Raw genomic sequence first — 21,353 nt, 5'->3', positions numbered from 1 at the left:
ACCGATGGTGATTGAAACCAAGATCTTGCACTATTATTACCATGACGATATTCATTGCCACAGGACTGACATCATCTAAAATGTGGAGATAACATGACAGATGAATGGGTGAAATGATGTGCATACAGTGAAGTAGTGTTTAGCTTTTAGTAACTATCTAAGGTGTAAGGACACGGGGCCAGATCCTCCTGTAGCATGTAGAGTGCTGAAATGAACAACTCCTTCCAGCTTTATGAGTCAATACTCCTGATGCGTCTCCGTGCTTTGGCTCCTCCGCTCACATGCTCACTGACTTCGCAACCCCTTGACACTGAGTGTCCCTGGAAATACTCTTTCATCCAGGCTCCACCCATCTAAGGTTCCAATCATAACCTATATCTCAAAGAGAGCCTGTAAAATAAAAAGGATGCTACTATATCATATATATAATTAATGGGTTGTATATTTTCCAGGTAACCATTAAAAAATAAACATTTTCCTAGTTTATAGTCACCATATATTCATTATTATTATTATTATTATTATTATTATTATTATTATTATTATATTGTCTATAGGATGGAGTACTTGCTGTTTTTAGAATTTTGGAATATTTTTAAACAAAGCTCAAATATTACCCAACTGAAATGGATAAGTTCACACCACACTTTTATTGAATGATTATAACCATAATGAGTATAAAATATGTTTCATTAAAAAATGGTTTTATAGCCAGACAGTGGTTGCACATGCCTTTAATCCCAGCACTCAATAGGCAGAGGCAGGCAGATCTCTGTGAGTTCGAGGTCAGCCTGGTTTACAAAGCGAATCCAGGACAGCTAAGGCCACGCAGAGAAACCCTCACTTGAAAAACAAGAAACAAAAACAAAACAACAACAACAAAAAAAAAAGGTTTTACCAGCTGAACTCTAAAGGGCACTGGAAAACTATAGAGAGCAATGTGGTGGTGATGCACACCTTTAATCTGAGCACTCAGGAGGCAGAGGCAGGAGGATTTCTGATTACAAAGACAACCTGGCCTACAGAGCAAGTTCCAGGATGGCCAGGGCTACACAGAGGAAACCCTGTACTGAAAAACAAAAATAAACAAAAACTAACCAAACAAAACATATAGAGAGAACTTAAATGCTTTTCATTTAATTTTTTACAATGATTTATGTATTTAGTGTGCATGAATGTGTGCATGTGTTTGTATGTGTGTGTGTGTGTGCACGTGTGTGTTTACATGTGTGTGTGTTTATGCATCACGCTGCATGTGCAGAATTCAAAAGACAACTTACATGAGTGAGTTTTCTCTTTCTCTATCATGTGGGTCCTAGGAATTAAACTTGGGATTTCATGCTTGCTTGGCCAGCACCTTTTCCCACTGGGCCATGACTCTGGTATAATATAAGAACTTTAAAAAGATGTAGATATCAGTGTTTTGGCATTCATATCCTGCGATTGTCTTGGCCCCATCTCACCATAGCCTTGAATTTGTTTTTAGACTAAGGAACTATGAATTTACTTGGCAGAAAAGATATCTGTTTCCTCCAATTCCTAGCTTAGAGTAAAGGAAGAAGTATACAACCTCTGTTTTCCCTCTCTTTAGAGCAGGCGGGCTGTGAGCAAATGGACATGAAGAATATAGAGTAAGGCATAATCCTGGAATATTGCCATGAATGACAAGATTTAATTATTAACTACTGATTTTTGTTTTTACTGAGCAAACTGACATAATTTATGCACAATAAGACGGCAGATGACCCAATCTAATAATGAGAGATTACTCTTCATTTTATTTTAAGATGCAAATTATCATTCTTAATATGAAATCGAGCGTTTTACCTTCTATGTCCGTCTCCTTTAGGACCATAGCATCCTCAAAACAATATTTGTCATCTGGCTTAATTCATGAAATAATGAGAAGTAACTTGTGTAAGATGATTAAGCCTTTAAAAATAGCATTTTTCTTAAGAAAACACTTACATATATTGACTAGGCAGGTGTTGTGAACATGGGCGTGGTGAACACTAAGCAAATGGCACGTAAGCCAGCGTGTCTGAGAGCACACAGTCTCTAAGCCTCTCTTTTATCTTACTATAGGTTAGGTATAGAGTAGGGGACTCGGGTGAGGATTACATCACCCTGGGAAAGGGAACTGGCATTGATAGATATGGAGGAGTGCGGGGGAGCTGGAACAGAAAGATCAAACAGGGAGAGGAAGATTATATGGGAATGGATGAGGGACAGTTAAAACTAGGGGCCACTTGAGGAGCCATTTTTAAAAAAAGACTGTAGCTGATTCTTGAAGCAATATTTTTTTATAGGTCTCTTAATCATCAGGTGTCAGCATATTATCAAAGTATCACATTGCCTGGAGCCAAGCAGATCATCAGCAATTACTCCTAAGTACGTGAAAAAGGGCCTTCTACCTTACAGAATTCACAGCTTTTGACTGAGTCTGTTGTGTGTCTTGCTGGTTGAGCAGTTATACACCTGAGTCATTCATCATACTCGATGTCATTTTATCCTTGTCACTATAAAGCTGACACCTGTACCACTGTTTTAATGGGAAAAAAAAAAACTCAGTGGTTTAGCAATGCCTCAATATATCCAATCTGGTTGTAACGTTGTAGTCAAAACTAAGTTCCTCTGCGTCTCAGATTTCATGGTCTTGCTATGCTTCCGTCTTGTTATATTTTGCATAATAATTAGTTTTCACTTATTTCAAATGATTTTACTTTCATGGGGTCAATGTGGCATATATCTATTACAGAACTATGTCAAATCACTAAAAAAAAAAGAAAAGCATACTACCAGGCTAAGTCATGTCGGTTCTCACAGAGCGTTAGCCTGAACTCAGAATTCCCAAACTCCCGAAGGTGAATGACTCCCCCACTGTGGTATCTGATGTAACTTTTAAGAAAGTGCTCATTTCCCGGGTGCTCTTCACCTACATGTAGAGCACATCAAGTTAATATTCATGAAGGGCAAACGTAAGTGTAATCATCACTGATTTTTTACTTACATATGAAATCAGCATATGCTTTCAAACTCTCTTATTTTTTTTTCAAATATGTTATCACCAATAAATAACGGGCAACCAATAAAATCTTAGGTGATATTTGTATGTAAAGCATTAAAGATAACAATGTTCCTTTATTTTCTTGTGTCAGAGCAGAGAATGGCATCTCACCCTGCACGGTGCAGCATGACACATTTTCTGATTTGTCTTTGCTCACACATCCCATACTCAATTTAACAAATATATATTGAGTTCATACTGTGGTCATGGTAACAGTATCGGAGCTATGAGAAAGACTAAGATATCACTTATGCCCTTAAGGAATTAATAACCTGATGGCAAAAGTGGACATGTATACAATCCAGTGCAGTAGTTTCTAGGATAAAGTGAGTTCCTTAATAGTGACAGAAAAGGCTCTGTTAGTATAAAGAGTGCAAGACCAGAGGGCAGAGCAATGCAGAGCTGGCATCAAAGTGGCAGGATATTAAAGGCAAGACATCAGTCACAGGGCTGAAGCACACACATCCCTGAATTAGTTAGGAAGCTGGTGGCATAGAGGGAAAAATATCAGGGTCATTTCATGGCAAACATCAATAATATATGACACTTAATCAGATTTGCCCGTGAAAATTGGGAGAGGTCAAAGGTCAATCCTCATTTCTTATTAGATACTGAGATAGGACACACAAAATTAGAAAGTGCTCCAGGGTAAGTATCCAACTTTTCATTTGAGCAGGAAGTCTATGAGTATATCACCATCACTCGGAAATTTGGGTCAAAGGTGCAGTAAAGCCACGAGCCATGAAGATACAGTGTTGAAATTGTTGGTATACAGTACTATCTGAAACTGAGAGAGGGACATAGAAGGATGTGCAAACAGAGCAACACTAAAGACTGGGAACTGGGGAGTCAAATACAGATAGGATATAAGAAAAGAGAAAACAAAATATAAATCTAGGAAATCTCCGGAGTGAAGACACTGACACATAAGCAAAGACTTGGCGCAGAACAGAAGGACATTCAACAGTTTTACCAAGTGGAAGTCTGCAGAACCGAGAAGGAGAGTAGATTTCATAATCAGGAGGTTAGAGCTCGTATCATGGAATGGGCTGGGGAAACAAGATTGCTGATGATTTTGAGGATCCAAGTAATAAAATTATATTTAGAAACACATCTTAGATGAATATGTGGTTGGATGAGTAGGTGAAGTGAAATTAATATTTTGTCTTAATTTTGAAGAAAATTGAGCATACGTGTTTACTCAAAATTTTCAGGCGAAAAGAAAAAACTCTTAACCCACTGTCCAGAGGCCCCTCCTATCTTAGCTTTAAACTGTCTGTCTCCTGAGAATATAAACAATGCATCAAGTTCATGTAAAGTTTTTGCTGAAAGTGGATTCCATTTTCATAGTGGCTCTTACACCATTTAACCCTATAATGCCCTCACAAAAGAAAAAAAGGAAGGAATTAGGGAGGGAAGGATGTAAGATGGGAAGGTTGGGGGTCCCCACAACATGGGGAACCTTATTAAAGGGTCACAGCATTAGGAAGGTTGAGAACCACTGTTGTGCATGATCACCGTTAATGAATTTAGCAATGCCTCAAAAATCTGAGCTTTTAAGATCAAAGACGTCACTAGACAATTAAAGAAATTAAATTCTAAAAGACGATGCTAATTGCTAATTTACCTCTTTGTACAAAAAAATTAGGTAGGTACAATGCTTTTACCTAAATAGATATATGCTTATATAATAGTAGTTTAATACCCTTGCCCTACTTCATATGCCTAAAGAATAAAAGGTCTCAGTGAAAACATTGCATTGGTTTATCAGTACAAATTCTAAGAAAAAAAATGAAAATAATGAAAGCCACTTAGCATTTGTTAGCCTTATATAATGTTCTAAAATTTTAACTGTGTCATTCATTTGGCTTAATTATAAACACTAAAATTCTAGCTTCAATAGTCTGAGTGTCTCTTTGGGAAATGGGCCCTGCTTACCCAGCATGCGGGATGCCCTGACTGCCATGCCAGCACTACAAACAAGTGATGGCTCTCTTCATAATGCCTTCAAAGGTATAAGGTAACTTTAGAGGGTATGAACAATTTTTTAGTTGTCCTTTTATGTGGTCTAATCAATTCATTGAAAATGCTATGGGCCTGGGGATGTCTTGGTTATTGGAATAAATTGTGGCATTTTTCATTTGGTGGAAGAAACCTAGGGAAGATGTGAATTTCATAAGAAAACGGGCAATTGATGAGGCGAAGGGTAAGAAGGTTGCTGTCACTACGCAACCTCTGTGAACAGGGGCTTTCCTGCTCCTTCTGGTGGCACTCACTGTGTCAGGGCATCTTACTCAGCTTGAGAGGCTTACCCTGTGGAGGCTTAGAGCTGGCAAAATAGTCTAAACATAAACAGTTACAGGGTGATGAACTTTTAAAATGACTGTAATTTTACATTTGTTTCCATTAACATGTTCCCCCCTGCTCCCCTCCCCCTCCCCGCCATTCTTGATTAAAGGCTTTTATGTAAATTGCAAAACTATATATGGTGGCTGAAACACCACTCCCTCCAAAATGGCTGCTTTTTAGAGGTTATTTATTTATCCAAAAAGCTTTCATTTATTTACCTGAAAATAATACTTAGCTATTCAACCACACACTGCCTTTTTGTATTTCAGCTAATATTTTATAGCCTTTATTTTTCCTGTGAAAAATGTTTATGTTGCATTAGATTAACACATCACATCTCGAGAATAATGGTATTGCAAAAATGGTTTAAAATATACTTTTTTGATATAAAATATAAGATCAATGGTTGAACCGAATTCAAGATTTTGCATTGTATTTAAAAAGAAAGAATTCCATGGCAACCTAAGACTAACAACATACAGTAATCAATTAAGGAAGATGAACACAGCTCCCAAAAGATTTGAATATCACTCAAAAAGGTTTCCGCTTTTGAACTTCAGCCACTGTTCCTTAACTTACATCCGTAGTAAAATAAATAAACGGTATGCGCATTTTGGTACACATTATATCACGCCACTTAAAAGCTTACATGTACTGAAGAATATAAGCAGTGTGCTGTTTTACTTTAAAACGTAAAAGGCGCTCTTTGCGATCCCGGGGGTCCGAGGAAAGTCTCTCTTCAACATGCTGCTGCAGGGTTTAGCTTTGATGGCGCTGCAGTCTCTTCTCTAGGGATTGCTGTTCATTCTTTCCCTCTCCCATTCTCTGCTAGTTCTCGCTCCTCCGCTGCAGCTACGAGCTTAAATGTTTGACGGCTGTAGAGAGTAAACTTTTCCTCTCTTAGCTCACTCTGTGACCAACTCTTAGGGCTGTTGGCATGAAACTGCAGTGAGGGAAGAGGTAGAGAGGGAGAATCAACTTGTGTGCCTGCTTGTGTGCTTTCCCCAGCTTAGTTGCATAAACTTTGACTCAGTTTACCTAAATTCTTACAATGGTCACTACTGCTGGCACTACTGCTCTTAGTTACCTGGTAGCAATATGCCATTGTGACTCTACAGAGTAGAGGTTTAGCCTGTGCAACTCTCTCACAAAGGATGGTTTTTGGGTTTGGTTTTGGGTTTGGTTTTGATTTTTTTTTTTTTTTTTTTTTTTTTTTTTTTTTTTTTGTCAAAAGCTAGACCGTTCTTTGGCAAATAAATATATTCACTGATGAGGTCTGATCCTCTTTTGAAAAATATGAGATCAAACTTTAAAATGAATTTACAAAAGAAAAAAACATATTCATCAGTCCTTATTAACAAAAGAATAGCAAGAGTAATCTACTCAGGCGAACAAAACCAACTTCTAACAATTCACAGCATCGTATGTGGACAGATTTGAGAATTCAAAAAATACAAGAGCAAATGAATTTTTTTCATGGACTCAATCTGGCAATACAGACAAGCTTTTCAAATTCACTCTTTTTTTTTTCTTATAAATGCACAATGAAAAAGTATACAAAAATACCCCCGTACCTTTTATCTCACAAAGAAAACTGTTAACAAAAGATTTTCTCCAAACATCATTAAAAAGACAAAACACCTTAGTTTTAATAGAGGAAGACATTCTAAGTATTTTTGTGTTACTTAAAAAAAAAAAAAAACCTCTCTGAATTGTTAGAGAAGTAATTGCTATGCAGGCTTGATGCAGCCTGGGCATAGATAACAGTAGTGGCAATGTCTAGTCTACATGAGAAGAGTGTCTGTCATTAGATTGAGACCTAGCAGATGGGGCTGATATTTCAGTTATGCCACCAGCCAGCTGTACATCTGGGCATCTGAGTTTCCATGTATGATCATCTTTTCAAGGAGCAAAATCAGGAAACCTTGTTTCAAGTCAGCCAATAAGTATCTGAACACAGCCATTTTACATGCTGCATTTGGGATTTACAGACTTAGCCATAGTCCATAAGGAGGTAGTGGCAGAAGAAAACATCGATAGTTCCTTAGGTTTTTTTGTTTGTTTGTTTTTTTTTTTGTTCGGTTGTGAGTTTTTGCATTTTGTTTGCTTGTATTTGTTTGTTTTTACTCTCTAGGTTTCTATTAAATTAGAAAGCATCTAATCCTAAATGATTTCTTCAGCTAGGAAAATAAATTAAAGGCCCAGCTCTGCCACTTTCTCTCCTCCATTTTTTTTCATTTGCCTGTTGTAGACAAGACTCCCTCTCATGCAAATATAGAACATTTTGGAAAAAGAAATCAACTGTAATTATTGTGAAATGCTCATGTCTTGGGTAATCGGCTGCTCTATTGTCTGTGACTTGCTTATCCGTGAGGTCAGATGCATGAGGTCATACATCCTAAAGTAATCATTTCTAGTTGCCCTTCGGAGGTTCACTGAATCCTTCACCGGACATTGACTTCTATAAAGTTAATTTCCCACATTAACAAACAATTCCAATTAGTGTTTTAAAAATTACACTCTAAGGCTAACCATCTACAAATGGGACCCCATGAAATTACGAAGCTCCTGAGCAACAAAGGCAACAGTTAACTGAGTGAAAAGCCGACCTCCGGAAAGAGAGGGAAGTCTTACTCGTCTCTGCGTCTAGTGTATGTTCAAAGAATAACAGCAACCACAGAGAAACAAGACAACAAACAACACAGCCTGAGAAAACTGTTCTCAGAAGAAGACATACTATGGAACCAATAAATATGTTAAAACTACCCACCACCTTTAACCATCAGGCTAGTGCAAATTAAGCCTACGCTGAGATTCTATCCCACCCATCACAACAACTATCACCAAGAAGACGAATGCTCACAAATGCTGAGGGTGTTAGGGATGAAGAACTCTTGCACACTTCCTGAGGGAGTTAAACAGGTACAGCCATTATGGAAATATGTGTAGAGGTTTTCAAAAAAAATTAATAATAGAACTGCCAGGTTACAGAGCTCTCTGAGGCTTGAGGCTAGTCCCAGAGGTCTTTCTATACCACTACAGAGATACTTGTTCATTGTTGCTCTGTTGACAATAACTAGGAAGTGAGATTAACCTAGTTGCCCATCGGCCGGTGATCAGTAATGAAAATGTGCTACACAGGAGAATGTTCTTCAGTCATTAGCAAAGATGAAAATATCAAATTTTACAAGAAAAAAAATGGATAGAACTGGGAAGTATATAAAGTGAGATAACCCAGGTTCTGAAGGGAATATTTTGCATGTTATCTTACATATGCAGACCTTAGCTTCTAATATTTTCATATGCATATTTTTGTGGGATGAGTATAGATGCCAGGAGAGTGAAAAGGTGCCCCCAAGGCAGGGAATAAAAGGCGCTCTAGAGGGAAACTTGTAGGGAGAACATAGAATGTATGTGCTGTGGACGTGAAGAGGAGACAGTAGGGGTAAAAGGGTTTAGGAGAAGACAGGGAGGTCGGGGAGATGAGGGAAGGAAAGCAGGTTGAGGGGAAGATAAAAAGAAAACAAAGAAATTGAGAACTGCCATAAAGAAATCTGCTATTTGCATACCAAAAATAAAATAATAACTAAAAAATACGGAATAGGACGAAAACGAACACATCTCCAAAGTAAAGGCATTTGGGGGGAGTAAGTCATTTAGATAGCTTTTATTGGAGAGAAAATGTACCTTAAGCACATTCCTTAAGCACATTTTGTATTCCTTGGAGGCAAAAGGCATGAGAGAAACATGCTACTTTGTGCTGGAAATCAATGTGGAAAATAGATACAGTTAGGAAGGGCTATGATTGCATAAACTATCAAATAACTCCAGGTTGTAATATCTCAGAATTATAGTGCTTGATTATTTTATGCCCAGTATTATGCTGAAGGGGAGACACCCCCACACACACAGTCACATATACACACGCATGTCCACTTATGTCTGTGATAACCTGTACATCATTTATAGCGAGTGGCAGAATTACCCTTTGAGGCTGAAAAAGCATTCCATGTGTTCCTTGGCATATCCTAAATATGCATTGTGACACTTGGAAATTTTTGTTTTTATATGTCTGATTTTTTAAAATATGCAAGTACCTATCTTTTCTTCTTTTAATCCCTAACAACTGCCAGTTCCCCCAGGCCCCCCCCCCAAAAAAAGAAAGGCTGAAGTAAACTACTTTCACTGCATAAATTACAAATTTTAAACAAGTAGTTAGAGATAACCTGAGCTGGAGCCAACTCTGTTATACTAGGAAAGTGACTCAAAAGCCACTCAACAAATAAACTTAAATAGCATCGGCTCTTTTAAATCAAGGACTGTGATTTTCTCAAACTCAGAAAACTGTCATGTTTTCAGGTGGATTTCTGGCCCATTGCTTGGTAAATGAGATTGCTTAACAACGGCAGATAAATTATTAAATTGTGTTCAGATTAAGATGAAAGCTGCAGGGAATTACATATTTACTTATGAGATAGTAGGAAAACGTGACTCCTCAAATAACAGGATGGTATCCTGTAAGCTCCCTCCGGGGAGCTGAAAGCCAAACTGTAAAAAACAGTACAATTGTCTGGTTGGTACTGGCACTTCAATTCATTTCTTAAAGTTAACGTATTAATTTTAATTGACAAATAACAAGATGCATTCATTTGTGGTGTCCAACATGATGTTTACACAAAACTTTAATTCAAACTTCAGATCGATTCACTTGCATTCTCTATACCTGATACTCTGTGTCTTAAAATATAAGTGCATAGGCTTGGTGTGTAGAAATAGGAGGCAGAGTTATCTTTATCTTTATGTCAGAGGATGGATGAGTGCAACAGCAAGTGTGTTAATGGAAACAGAAAAGAAGAGAGAAAATACATGATAAATAGAGGTGAGGAAGACAGTACCCAAGGACAGGAAGCAAGGAAGGGAGAGGCTAGAATACTCGACGCAGCAGCATCGTTACAAACCAGACGCTAATGCACAAACACACAGCATTTCAGTATCTTCCCTGGGCAAATAGCAAAGTCTCCCCCCTTTTATTAGCAGAAGGCAGCTGCTGTTGCTCACAAAGAGAAGCACAAATCAGCATAGACTCTGTTAGCTTTTCAGTAATTCTAAAAAGGTAGGGGAACACTGCCAGAAAAGGAAAAGCTCTCCAGTATCCCAACATGGAGTCTTGTTAGCAAAACAAAATGCAAACTGCTTGGAGATAATTCCCTGTTGCTGCTAATTCCAAGGGGACCTTCTGTGGCAGCACAGGCTGTTTCTCTTCTGTGGCCTCATGCCACGGAGCAGGATCGGTCAGAAGGAATATGGAAAAGTTGCTCTTAAGAACCAAGTTGCTCTTCTGAGATGTTTATCCTTCCAGCCTTTTGTTTGCTTGCTTGATTGTTTGGTTGGAGTTTTTTTGTTGTTGTTGTTTTGTTTTGTTTTGTTTTGTTTTATGTCAGCTTGATTCGTACCTATTGGTGCTTAGCCTGGAGGACCGAGCCCAGCTAGGAATCGAGGAATCTGAAGCAGGGTATGAATAATGAATGGGCTGTGTTAGCAGAAGTCTCTCTCCAGTCCACAGTGAAAGCATGCTCACAGATTCTTTCTGCGCTTTCTCTCTCAGGGAAAACAGGAGCCGGGGAAAGAGCGCTTGAACAACTAACACCTGCAGTCAGATTGGAAGACTCTGCCCTTGCCGTCCTGAAAGTTCCACCACAAACATCTCGCTAAGGTATTCAGAAAAGCAAGATGTTTTTTGATAGGTTTGGACGATGACCAACGCCCTTCCTAGCCCATATCAGGATGTCAGGATGAAAGGGCGGGGTTGTTTGTGGAGACAATGCAACTCTGTCGGTTACTTTTCCTATTGTGTTTACAGAATAACTTGTGCAAACAATTTATGGCAGGAAAATATTTATGTTTTGCACAGTTGTTTCAGACTATTCAGTCTATAGTCTAAGCACGGCAGAGCAGAAAATTCAATTCACAGGCTGTTGCCCAGGGAACAGATAAAAGGGGCTGTTGGTGCTCCCCTTCCCCCATTTTATTTTCTCCTGGTCCACATCCATAGTGCACACCTACAGTGGGTCTTCCTCAGCTCAGCGAATCCCCACAAAGGCAGAGGTGTGTGCCACCAATCTCTGAAGTGATGCTAAATTCAATCCAGTTGACAATGAAGATTAGCCACCACAAACACTGTGTCTTTATACTCTTATTATAACTATATTAAAGAGACATTACTATTTGTCATATATACTGGAATTATGACGCTTTTAATGTGTTTGAGGCGCTAGTTTAGTTCGTGGGCTACTTAGATAGCACTTTTGGTGTTTTCCCCCAGTTAGTTTGTACTTCGCCGATTCCAAAGTTGTCATGGTTCATTATCTGCAGATGATCATGAGCAGCCTTGCATTCTGAAAGAATATGCCATGGCATCTGCCTCTGGGCTTTGGGGGCCTGCTTACACAGATGACATTTTAGCAAGAGCACTGGGTCAGGGGGCACGAGATGCAAGCAAAATTTGTTTCTGATGAGTGTTTTTCTGGGGCCAGGGCATGTCTCATTCTTTCACATGGTGCCTAATCCAACAGTGAGGTGAATGTTTCACTTGTAAAGTTTACGTGTGTTAGAGTGAATAATGGGGATGTTAAAGTATCTGCTTGAATGTCTTATCTAATGAATGCCATCAAATTCAATTATCACTGTTCGGCTCTTCATTAACCAATCAGATTACTCCTACTCCAAGACATTTAGAACACATTTTACTAGGCAGAAACACAATCCTCTATGATACATTGGTGACTCACAGATTTTTTATTTGGACTTCTGTATTCCTGGCATGTGGGATTCCTAGAGCATTGCCTCTGATATTACTGTTGCTCTATGTAAATGTATCATTATTATTATTATTATTATTATTATTATTATTATTATTACTATTATTATTATTAAATTTTTCATCTTCAAGTCTTTATTTTAGAAAGTTTATAAGACACGTATGGTAGCTCATGTCTGTAAAACCAGCACTCAGGAAGCTGTGAGTTAAAGGCTGGCTTGAGCCACAGAGATTGTTTCTTAAAACAAAACAACAACACTTTTAAAATTTAAAAAATGAGTGTATAAAAAGTATGTTGCTTTGTTCAATGGGATCATGTCATACTAAAAGTTTTTAACATTTAGGAATGAATTATTTCAGTACCAGAACTGTCTGTCTTCCTTACAGGAAGATACCATTGTATAGGTTCACAGTTGTTATTGTTAAAGTGTGCTTTTATAAATTATCATCATTTCTTTACATGAGCTATTAAAAGAGAAGACTTAAAACTTCTCATATCCAGTCTCAATAGCACTTTAATTGTCTGTGAAATAATCACATCAGTATTGATGTATAATGGAAACTATAAGCATTTCCTTATGAAAGACAGATGCCTGACATCCTGATGGTCAATATTTATGGATAGATAGATAGATAGATAGATAGATAGATAGATAGATGTTTCTGTTTTCTCCTCTTCAACTTTGAAGTCTTTAGATGTCTTCTAGTCTACAAATAATTTGGAAACATCTCAACATGTAGCCTAAAATCAAGCCATAGGATTACGTGTTCTGAAATCCCATGCCAGCAATAAATCAGAATCCTTGGAAATGGAGACTAGATTTATCATTCAAGCTATTCATTTCAACTTATTGCTACAAAATACAAGGTTTACTGAAAACTACATAAGAAGAGCAATAGAGTAGATGATAAAAAAAATAACAGTAAATCACTGCATCTATCATTGACATAGAAATTAGAAATACTGACGTTAAATTCAGACTTAAATTTTCTTACATACATACATTTTCTGGGACTACCACAAGCAATATAGGTGGCTTAACTTATTTCCCTTATACTGCTGGTTTAATATTTTGAAGCTAAAATGTCTATATTTGATGTTACTAAGACCAAAGGCACACACACGTTGATTCCAAAGCTTCCAGTTAATGATCTTTACCACAGTGAGAAAAACATCCCATTCATAATCTGTATAAGCAATATTGGTTTTACTCCAAACTTTAACATTATTAAGCTTTTGAAATAATAAACACATTTTAACATATTATAAATCTAATAAGCACTGTTTCCTCAAGAACTCCAACCTGTCCTTTATATTGATCCCCCTGAGAGAACTACTGCAAGCACCTAAAAGATTACACTACTGGTAAAATTATGGTAAATCTTTGAGGCTGAAATTCACAATTTCTTCATGAGTAGTCATTTCTATCTGGAGTATCTTCTCATTGATTTAGCTTTAGTACAAAGAGGTTAGATGTTGTTTTCCAGCTCAGCATGCCAAACTCTAAGGTGAGCAGCCACCTAAATGAGAGTTCGGGGACAGAGCCCTGTCTTCTGAGCTGTGAAAATTCAAAATGTTGTGATTCCCTCAGGCTCTGGAAGAAAGTAAGAACCACCCTTGGTGTGTTCAAGAAAAAAAAAAAACAGAGAATACTTGACCCATAAAATTAATTCTTGCTTCCTACATGGTGAGCCCACTGATGGAAGAGTCTAAAAATAACCACAATGTCAACTGACATTGCAAAATAAACACACCCTGAAAAGATAGGAGTGGGTTAAATTGTTTTCCAAATCCAGGAACATCTTTGATAAATCAAAAAGAAAGGAAGGAGATAAAAGAGTAAAAAAGGTTGTCATCAGCATCTTTCCAAATTTGCCTTTAGAGAGAAAAAAAAAATAAGTACTAACTTTCAAGTGTGTTGCTTTCTAAGTTTTATCCATAAATTAAATATTTGGAATCCAAAATACGTTTTGCATAAAAACAGTGCTGTAAAACGATGTTTGATTTTTTTTTTTAATTGACAAGACTATACTAAGAGTGTATAATTTGTAACACTAGGGACTTGACTTAAAGAGCAGTAGAAAACAAAATTTTCTGATTCCTAAAATAATATCAATTAGAAAAAATGCTTTCAAATTACTGACTTGGCTCTGAATATCGATACTAAAGGAAGATAGGTTTGATTATGACTAAACTAAAGATTGAAAAACAACTTATTTTTCTAAAATGCAGGAATGTGGGATTATAGCATAAATTTTTTTCTCCTGAGAAGAGGAAAAGAGATAGAGAGTTGAGATGCTACCGGGTGGGAGGCAAAATGTCCAAACAGGACATGATGGTGTTAATATCAAGCTAGTTTATAGAAAAGATGGAGCTGAGTCATGGCTCATCCCTGTACTTCCAAAGCTATTGCATGGAATTCAAGACCTGTAGTGGATACTTAGTGAGTCCTGGCCAAGGCTGCAATATGAGAATGACTGTGTTCTAAAAGACAGAAATAACGTTCATTAATGGTTATGTCTATATCTTAGAAGAATGAAAATAAATTCTTTTAAAATGAGAAACTATCTATAGAAGCTACACATCCATTTAGAACTCAGATAAGGACACAGTTTGAGAACAAACACGGATCTCAGCAGACCCAGGAAAGAGAAAGCACCTCAGCCCTTGAGTTTCTACTGATGTCATTTCTCAGAATTACTCAGCACACATCTCAGGCTGTATGATCGCCTTAAAAAAAAAAAAAGATCTGAAGTCTAGAAGAATCTGTGTTCCTAGTTCCCTTTATTATAGGAAATTTTCACGTGACTTCCTAACTCTCTCAGTGTTTAATACATCTTCCACTGCATGAAGAAACAAGTTCATTTTCCCCCACGAGGAAAGCTGTCGAGAGGGATCTTTAGGTATGACCACAGCTCCCCTCTCTATTCAAAAGCAATAAGCAAACTATAAAATGGAACATTGTAAATTTTTGAGGAGTTTTCGGTCAGAAACGGGCAATGTTGGGGCTTTCATCTTAATCTCTATTTGGCAGCTTCTAGGAACGACTGTGAAAACCTGAGCCTAATGAGATTACAATAATATTGCTTTCTAACCATGTGTAAATTTCCCAGGTGGCTTTTTTACCCCAGCCTTTGGAAATGATGCTTCAGCATTTCAGCATAAGTGACATTATAATGCCAAGTATTATCACTATCACATATGCAATTCCTTGATAGCATTCCTTGTATTTAGTTTTTCCAGTCAGTCTGTCTTTGTTTTATTCTTTCCTGGTCCCAAGAAACCTTGCCCATGATGGAGCCTGAATTCATGATGCTTGAACCCCTAACAATATTATTTATTGCTAAGATCTTACACTGCCAATCCCATCGGCAACCTCTGTGTACTGGTCCTAGCACTCAAGGAGATTTCATTTTGTCAGAGACATAGGTAGGTGATTCATAAGAGACAGGTGCACAGAGGTCAGATCCAACAAACATCCTCAGCGCAATGATTCCACTCATGCCTTTTCTTGGCTTTTTCTTCACTTTATTTTCATCTCACCCTCACTAGTGCTTACTGTATTCAACCATGAACCAAAATCATCTGCTCCACTTGTTTGGAGTCTTATAAGTTTCTGGTCTACCTAAATGAAAAGGGACCAAAAAAAAAAAAGTTTATAAAATAGATGTGAGTAGCCTGAGAAAATCCATATGGCCAGGCCTAAGTGAAGGCAGAGTGCATGTGTGCAGTGTGTCCTTGTGGAATCGTTACCCCACAGTCTGGGCCAGAAAGGCCTTTTATCTAATTCTGAGCTTTTTCTTAATTACATTTTACAGTGACTAAGTGTCCTATCCTGACACATCAAAATAAATACTCTCTGCAAAATGTTTTCTGCTGCTCCTCTGGCAGAGTGACTTTGGCATGTATTAAGTTGGCCTAGCCAATTCCAAGTTCAAAGGAATATATGTGGCAATTCAGTACAACAAGACCACAGAAAATGCATTCTGACCATAGGAAGGAAAATGGTGAAATTGTGGTACTGATGATAAATCAGGAAACTGATACTAAGGTGGGAACATACATCAGGTTTTGAGGATGTTTATGTTCATTGTAACAGACCAGTGACTTGAGAGGCATAGAAATTTCCCAGTGGCCCATCATTTACTTTGAACTAGTGATTGATTGAAATAATATCAGCTAAAAGGACCTAACTAGGTTAGAATGCATATTATTTAAGCATCACTTTATTCATAAAAATTTCATTTTTATTTCATCATGTTGATGTTTATTTCAGCCAAATAATGTTTTAGAAAATTTTCTATTGTAAAGTAATGAAAACAAAAGTTTTGTTGGTTTTTTTTTTTTAGTAACTGGCGTATTTAGTGTGGATTTGTATTATTTGGATGGAGTTTTGCCAAGTATTTGACACTTGTAAGAATTATCATTTTGTCATACATGTAATATTTTTAAATACTGTGCCATGAAACTTAATTTGAACACCCCATAAGTTTTACCCGAACATGGAAAAGAACTTCACATAATCCCACAGGGAAGCATAAAGGAAGAAAAAGCAAGATCAAATAAATGGAAGAATATTTTTCCAACACTCAGTAAGAACACGAGAAAACAAAGGGAATCATTGAAACATAAATTTGCTTGGGTCTCTATAGTTATGAACTTTGGGAAGCTGTCTGTACTGCTCCCTGAGGCCCGCTCTAACATAATAACATCATTAGACAGTGTAGCTTATGAACTACAGAAATGAATTTCCCACAGTTCTCTGGGCTGGGGAGTCTAAGGTTAGGGTGCTGGCAGATTAAGTATCTCTTCATGGCCTATTTCCTACAGGACTGTCTGTGGAAGCCTATAGAGCAGAAAGGGCAAGGGGGCCTCTCTTAGGCCTTTAGTGTATGAATGTTAATACATAAACATAAAACAGTTTGTGAACTTATCACCTTCCAGGGCCTGAGGAGTTAGGATTTTAACACATGAATATGGAGAGGCACAAGCAGGCTGGAGCTATTCTCCTCTCCTTCTAACACTGCCCAAGTACAACAGGGACTTAACCGTTCGTGTGTAGATTCTGGACAGTCACTGCAGATAACTTGCTTCCCAAAGGCACTTTTGGTATTCTGCAATAATTATCACCTTGATTGGACATATATATGTCCTACTCAGAATACAAGTATGACTAAAGACGTAAGTCAACCAGACGTAAATAAGCAAGCATATAACTCTGAGGGCTAGAAAAGGAGAAAGTCACAGGGCTGATGTCATAACCCCAAGGGGAGAGGTAGGTCGCTTTCCTGGGTCTCACGGCAAAAGGTTTAGTGCTAACCTGGTTGGAAATCCTGAATGGAAAATCTTGCATACATTTGTACCCTTAGAAAGGTCACTTATTTCAAGCGGCAACAAGTGAAATGTACCCAGCAACCTAGGAAATTGTCCGGACTTCAGATGCTTATGTGTCTAAACGCATCAGAGAAGATGAAGGAGAAAAACCTAGCAGTACCATGACAAGGTCAGAGCTGGGCCGAAGCACTGTGAAGGTTAAATATACATGCTCTGTGTACCCGTGTCCTTCAAAACCTCATAGAGAGAACCTAACGGGAACCCACAACTAAATAAAGAGGCTTCTTTGATGTAGAGCGTAAAGGACCACTTTAGAAGGAAGCCCAAGCAAAACTGACCTCCATCTCACAATGAAACAGGTGCATGATTCTTCTTCCAGATGAGACCCAGAAATACAAAGAACAAGCAGACTTCAAAAAGATGAAACTGCGTTGTTTTTTTTTTTAAATCAGAAAGAAGTTAAAATTTGAGCCTGCATACCGTGCTCTTCCAAACACATGTAGTCAGCATAGAGTGGCTGAGGTAGAGAGAACCTGGGAAGCGCTCATAAAATAAGAGAAGGGAGCATCCAGCATGTAGTTGATAGGCACAGACAGCCTCTTCACACTGAAAAGTGATAGCTTTGAGTATGACTAAGGCATTGGAGCTCTTCTTGAGTAATAGAGAACAACACTGTTCTATCTAATGAGGCAGAAAGACATGCAATTACTTCATGGTTTATTAAGAGTTTATCTTGACCAAGGGCAAGGGAAAAAATGCCTAGAGACAAACCAGCTACTAAGGCAAATGAATAAGGAAACTAGAAAGGAATATTCATAAAGAGGCCTGAAGCAGAGGCTCGGCAGTTTGGAGGACTGGCTGCTCCTCCTGAGATCCTGCGTTTGGTTCCCAGCACCTACACAGCAGCTGACAACTATCTGGAACTCCATTTGGGGGGGTGTGCAATCACCTCTGTGGCCTTCATGGGAAGGAGCCATAAAGTTGTGTACAGACACCTGTGTGCACGAATTAAAAATAAATATGAAATATTTATAAATAACTACACTAGCTTTCGGATGAAAAATTAACAAAACCATTACATCACTGTATGTATCTATGATATGGTTTCTTATGTCCTAGGCAGAACTTAACAAGATAATTAAAAATGAATGCCTTAGCAACATAGCAACATTCAACCACTGTAGTATATCCATTTTATTTTCGACTTTAATATAAAAGGTGCATTCAAGTTGTTATCAAGAAGCAAAAATAAACAATGGAAATTGACAGAAAATATATTGAAAGTCTATATTCATGGGAGAAACTCATTATATGACAATACTATTTGTTATATGACAATACTATTTGTTATCAGGCACACAGAAAATTAGGACAATGTTGGTTCACAATCTCTGAGATGCTCACAGTGTATCTGCTAAAAATAAACATGATTTTAAGGTATTCAAGTAGAATCCTTACAAGAACAATCCTAGGCATACCTTCTTTATTAGATACCTGATTTAAAATTTCAGTCTTATAGTTGAAATAGAAATTAACATATAGAAAGAATGATATGACCACACTTACTTACAGGTTATAACAGCATTGCAAGAAAAGAATTTAAAGATTTCAAGATGTTAAAATAATAAGAAATAAAGAGACATTAAATGTGAACTCATACCATCACGCTCACACACACACACACACACACACACACACACACACACAACATATATACTAAAAACCAAAATGAGTTGAAATAGCTTAAGTCATTGAAGACTGTAATGGACATATAATGATGAATATTCTTGAGGCAAGAATGTCGAGGCCGGTTCTTATCATTTTTGTTTTGTTTTGTTTTGTTTTGTTTTTTAAATTTTTTTATTAATTTATTCTTGTTACATTTCAATGGTTATCCCATCCCTTGTATCCTCCCATCTTATCATTTTTGAATGAGAATTATTTAGCTCTTTGTGAAAAAAACAAAAATGCAGTATCATTCTGCCTGGTAATGGGGAAAACATTTTGTAATACTTTATTCCTCAGAGCTTCATAGATAAGACAGGAGACTAAACAGGACAGTAAGCCTGGGGATTTCCTGAAATATTAGCTTAGCGTGAGAAACCTGAAGTTTCTGAAATATGAGCACAGTCTCACAATTTTCTAGATGAAAGCGGTCTGTTATTTCACTCTGCGACTGGAGAAGGGGAGTGAGCAGACAGAAAGAGCAGAAAAGGACTCTCTAAACCTGCTCCCCCCCGTGGTGATGGGTAGCTGAACCCAGAAGATAATCAGATTACACCTTCAGGTGTCCTAATTGTTTTGCTGTTAGGTAAGAGGAAGATCAGCAGGTCTGCAAGACATCTCAATAGCCCTTCTCCTAAGGCTGCCTAGAGTCAAGCTGGGGCCCGTTCCTCACAGACCTCTCCTTCAGATCTGTAAGCAATCACATGAAGGTAGAACTTGGTAATGCAGTGCAAACTCTCAATTCGTGGGTGGCAAGCCTTTTGCAGGACAAAAACCCTTTCACAGGTGCCACCTAAGAACACAGGAAAACATATTTACATTATGATTCATAAAGTAGTCAAATTACAGTTGTGAAGTAGCAATGAAATATATGTTATGATTAGGGGTCACCGCAACATGAGCAGCTGTATTAAAGGGTCACAACATTAGGAAGGTTGAGAAACAGTATGATAGTGGCTTCTTTAACTATAACAATGCTGGAGGGCTTATCTGCCAGGTAACTACAACATACAAATGTAAGAAAATTATAATTATAATTAAGTTTACAATTTAGACTCTGGTATAAGACTCTATAAAATGATTCATAGTTAATATAGCTCAAATGTATTTGCACTGACTAATGTTTTCCATATAGAATCTCCAGTAATCAACCCAAAATATCATCTCAAACCATATTTATCCAATGAAAATATCTGTAGTTAACATTATTATCTATTTTTTCTTACCAACAACTCTCTTCCTTATTTAAAAAAAATATCACTTTTAAGGATGGAAAATTAATTTTAAAAATAGGAAAAACACATTGTGTACAGATTGGAAAATGATACGTTTTTGGCCAGCATTCTGCTTGGCCAGCACTCACATTTACATGATCTTTTCTGGTTTCATTCTGTTGTAGACACAGGAGATATTTTCCAGAACTTCCTTCTAACAAGATGAAATATTGAAAACAAAAGGCTAACGTGTGTTCTTCCTAGGTACAATGTGCTTTGAGCAGTATAACAGATGATGTATGTGCATATACCTGACCTTAAAAATATAAACCCTGGGGTTACTATAAAGTTGAATCCTATTACCATCAAACATTTCTTCATTTCTTTTTGTTCTAATATTCTACCTACTTTGTAGATCTCTAGTACCTAAGAACATATTCCATTTTTTAAAAATTGATCAGTTTCCCTAGAGTTATTTTTGTCAGTTCCTCTAGCTGTGATTTCTTTCATACTTACTCAAATTTTTGCAATGTCTTATCCAATATATTATGCTAACTAGAAAATTACCATTGTTTCCATTTATTGTTCAGAACTATGCAGTGTGAAATATACTGATAATTGACAATTGTATCTAGAAATTACAGTGAAAATTAGTTGGTTTCCTATGCAGCATTTCTTGTTTATATATTTCTAAATTCACATTTTTGCTGCAGGAGAAAGTACCACTCTTTTGTATTAACAAAACCTTTCCATTCATGTCCTGAAACTACATTTTTTAGCTCATGGAATATAAATCATCCATTTATTTGATACGGATGCTGAAATTTAGTTCGTGAAACAGAATAT

At 37.3% G+C, this 21,353-nt stretch overlaps 1 protein-coding gene across 6 annotated transcripts in view; it reads left to right on the top strand.

Moving 5' to 3' along the window:
- Window positions 1-21,353, top strand: part of SYT1 (synaptotagmin 1) — a 527,282-nt gene that overhangs the window by 92,520 nt on the left and 413,409 nt on the right. For all 6 annotated transcript variants that reach the window (XM_084796605.1, XM_084796607.1, XM_084796608.1 and 3 more), the window contains exon 2: window positions 11,022-11,129. The gene's annotated coding sequence lies outside the window, so the exon portion shown is untranslated. The remainder of the gene's footprint in view (window positions 1-11,021; window positions 11,130-21,353) is intronic.

The sequence above is a fragment of the Acomys minous genome (genome assembly GCF_964271855.1).
Source record: "Acomys minous genome assembly, chromosome: 9".
Lineage (NCBI taxonomy): Eukaryota > Metazoa > Chordata > Mammalia > Rodentia > Muridae > Acomys > Acomys minous.
The sequence above is the reverse complement of the archived record's forward strand: the minus strand, read 5'-3'. Positions and strand labels throughout refer to the sequence as shown.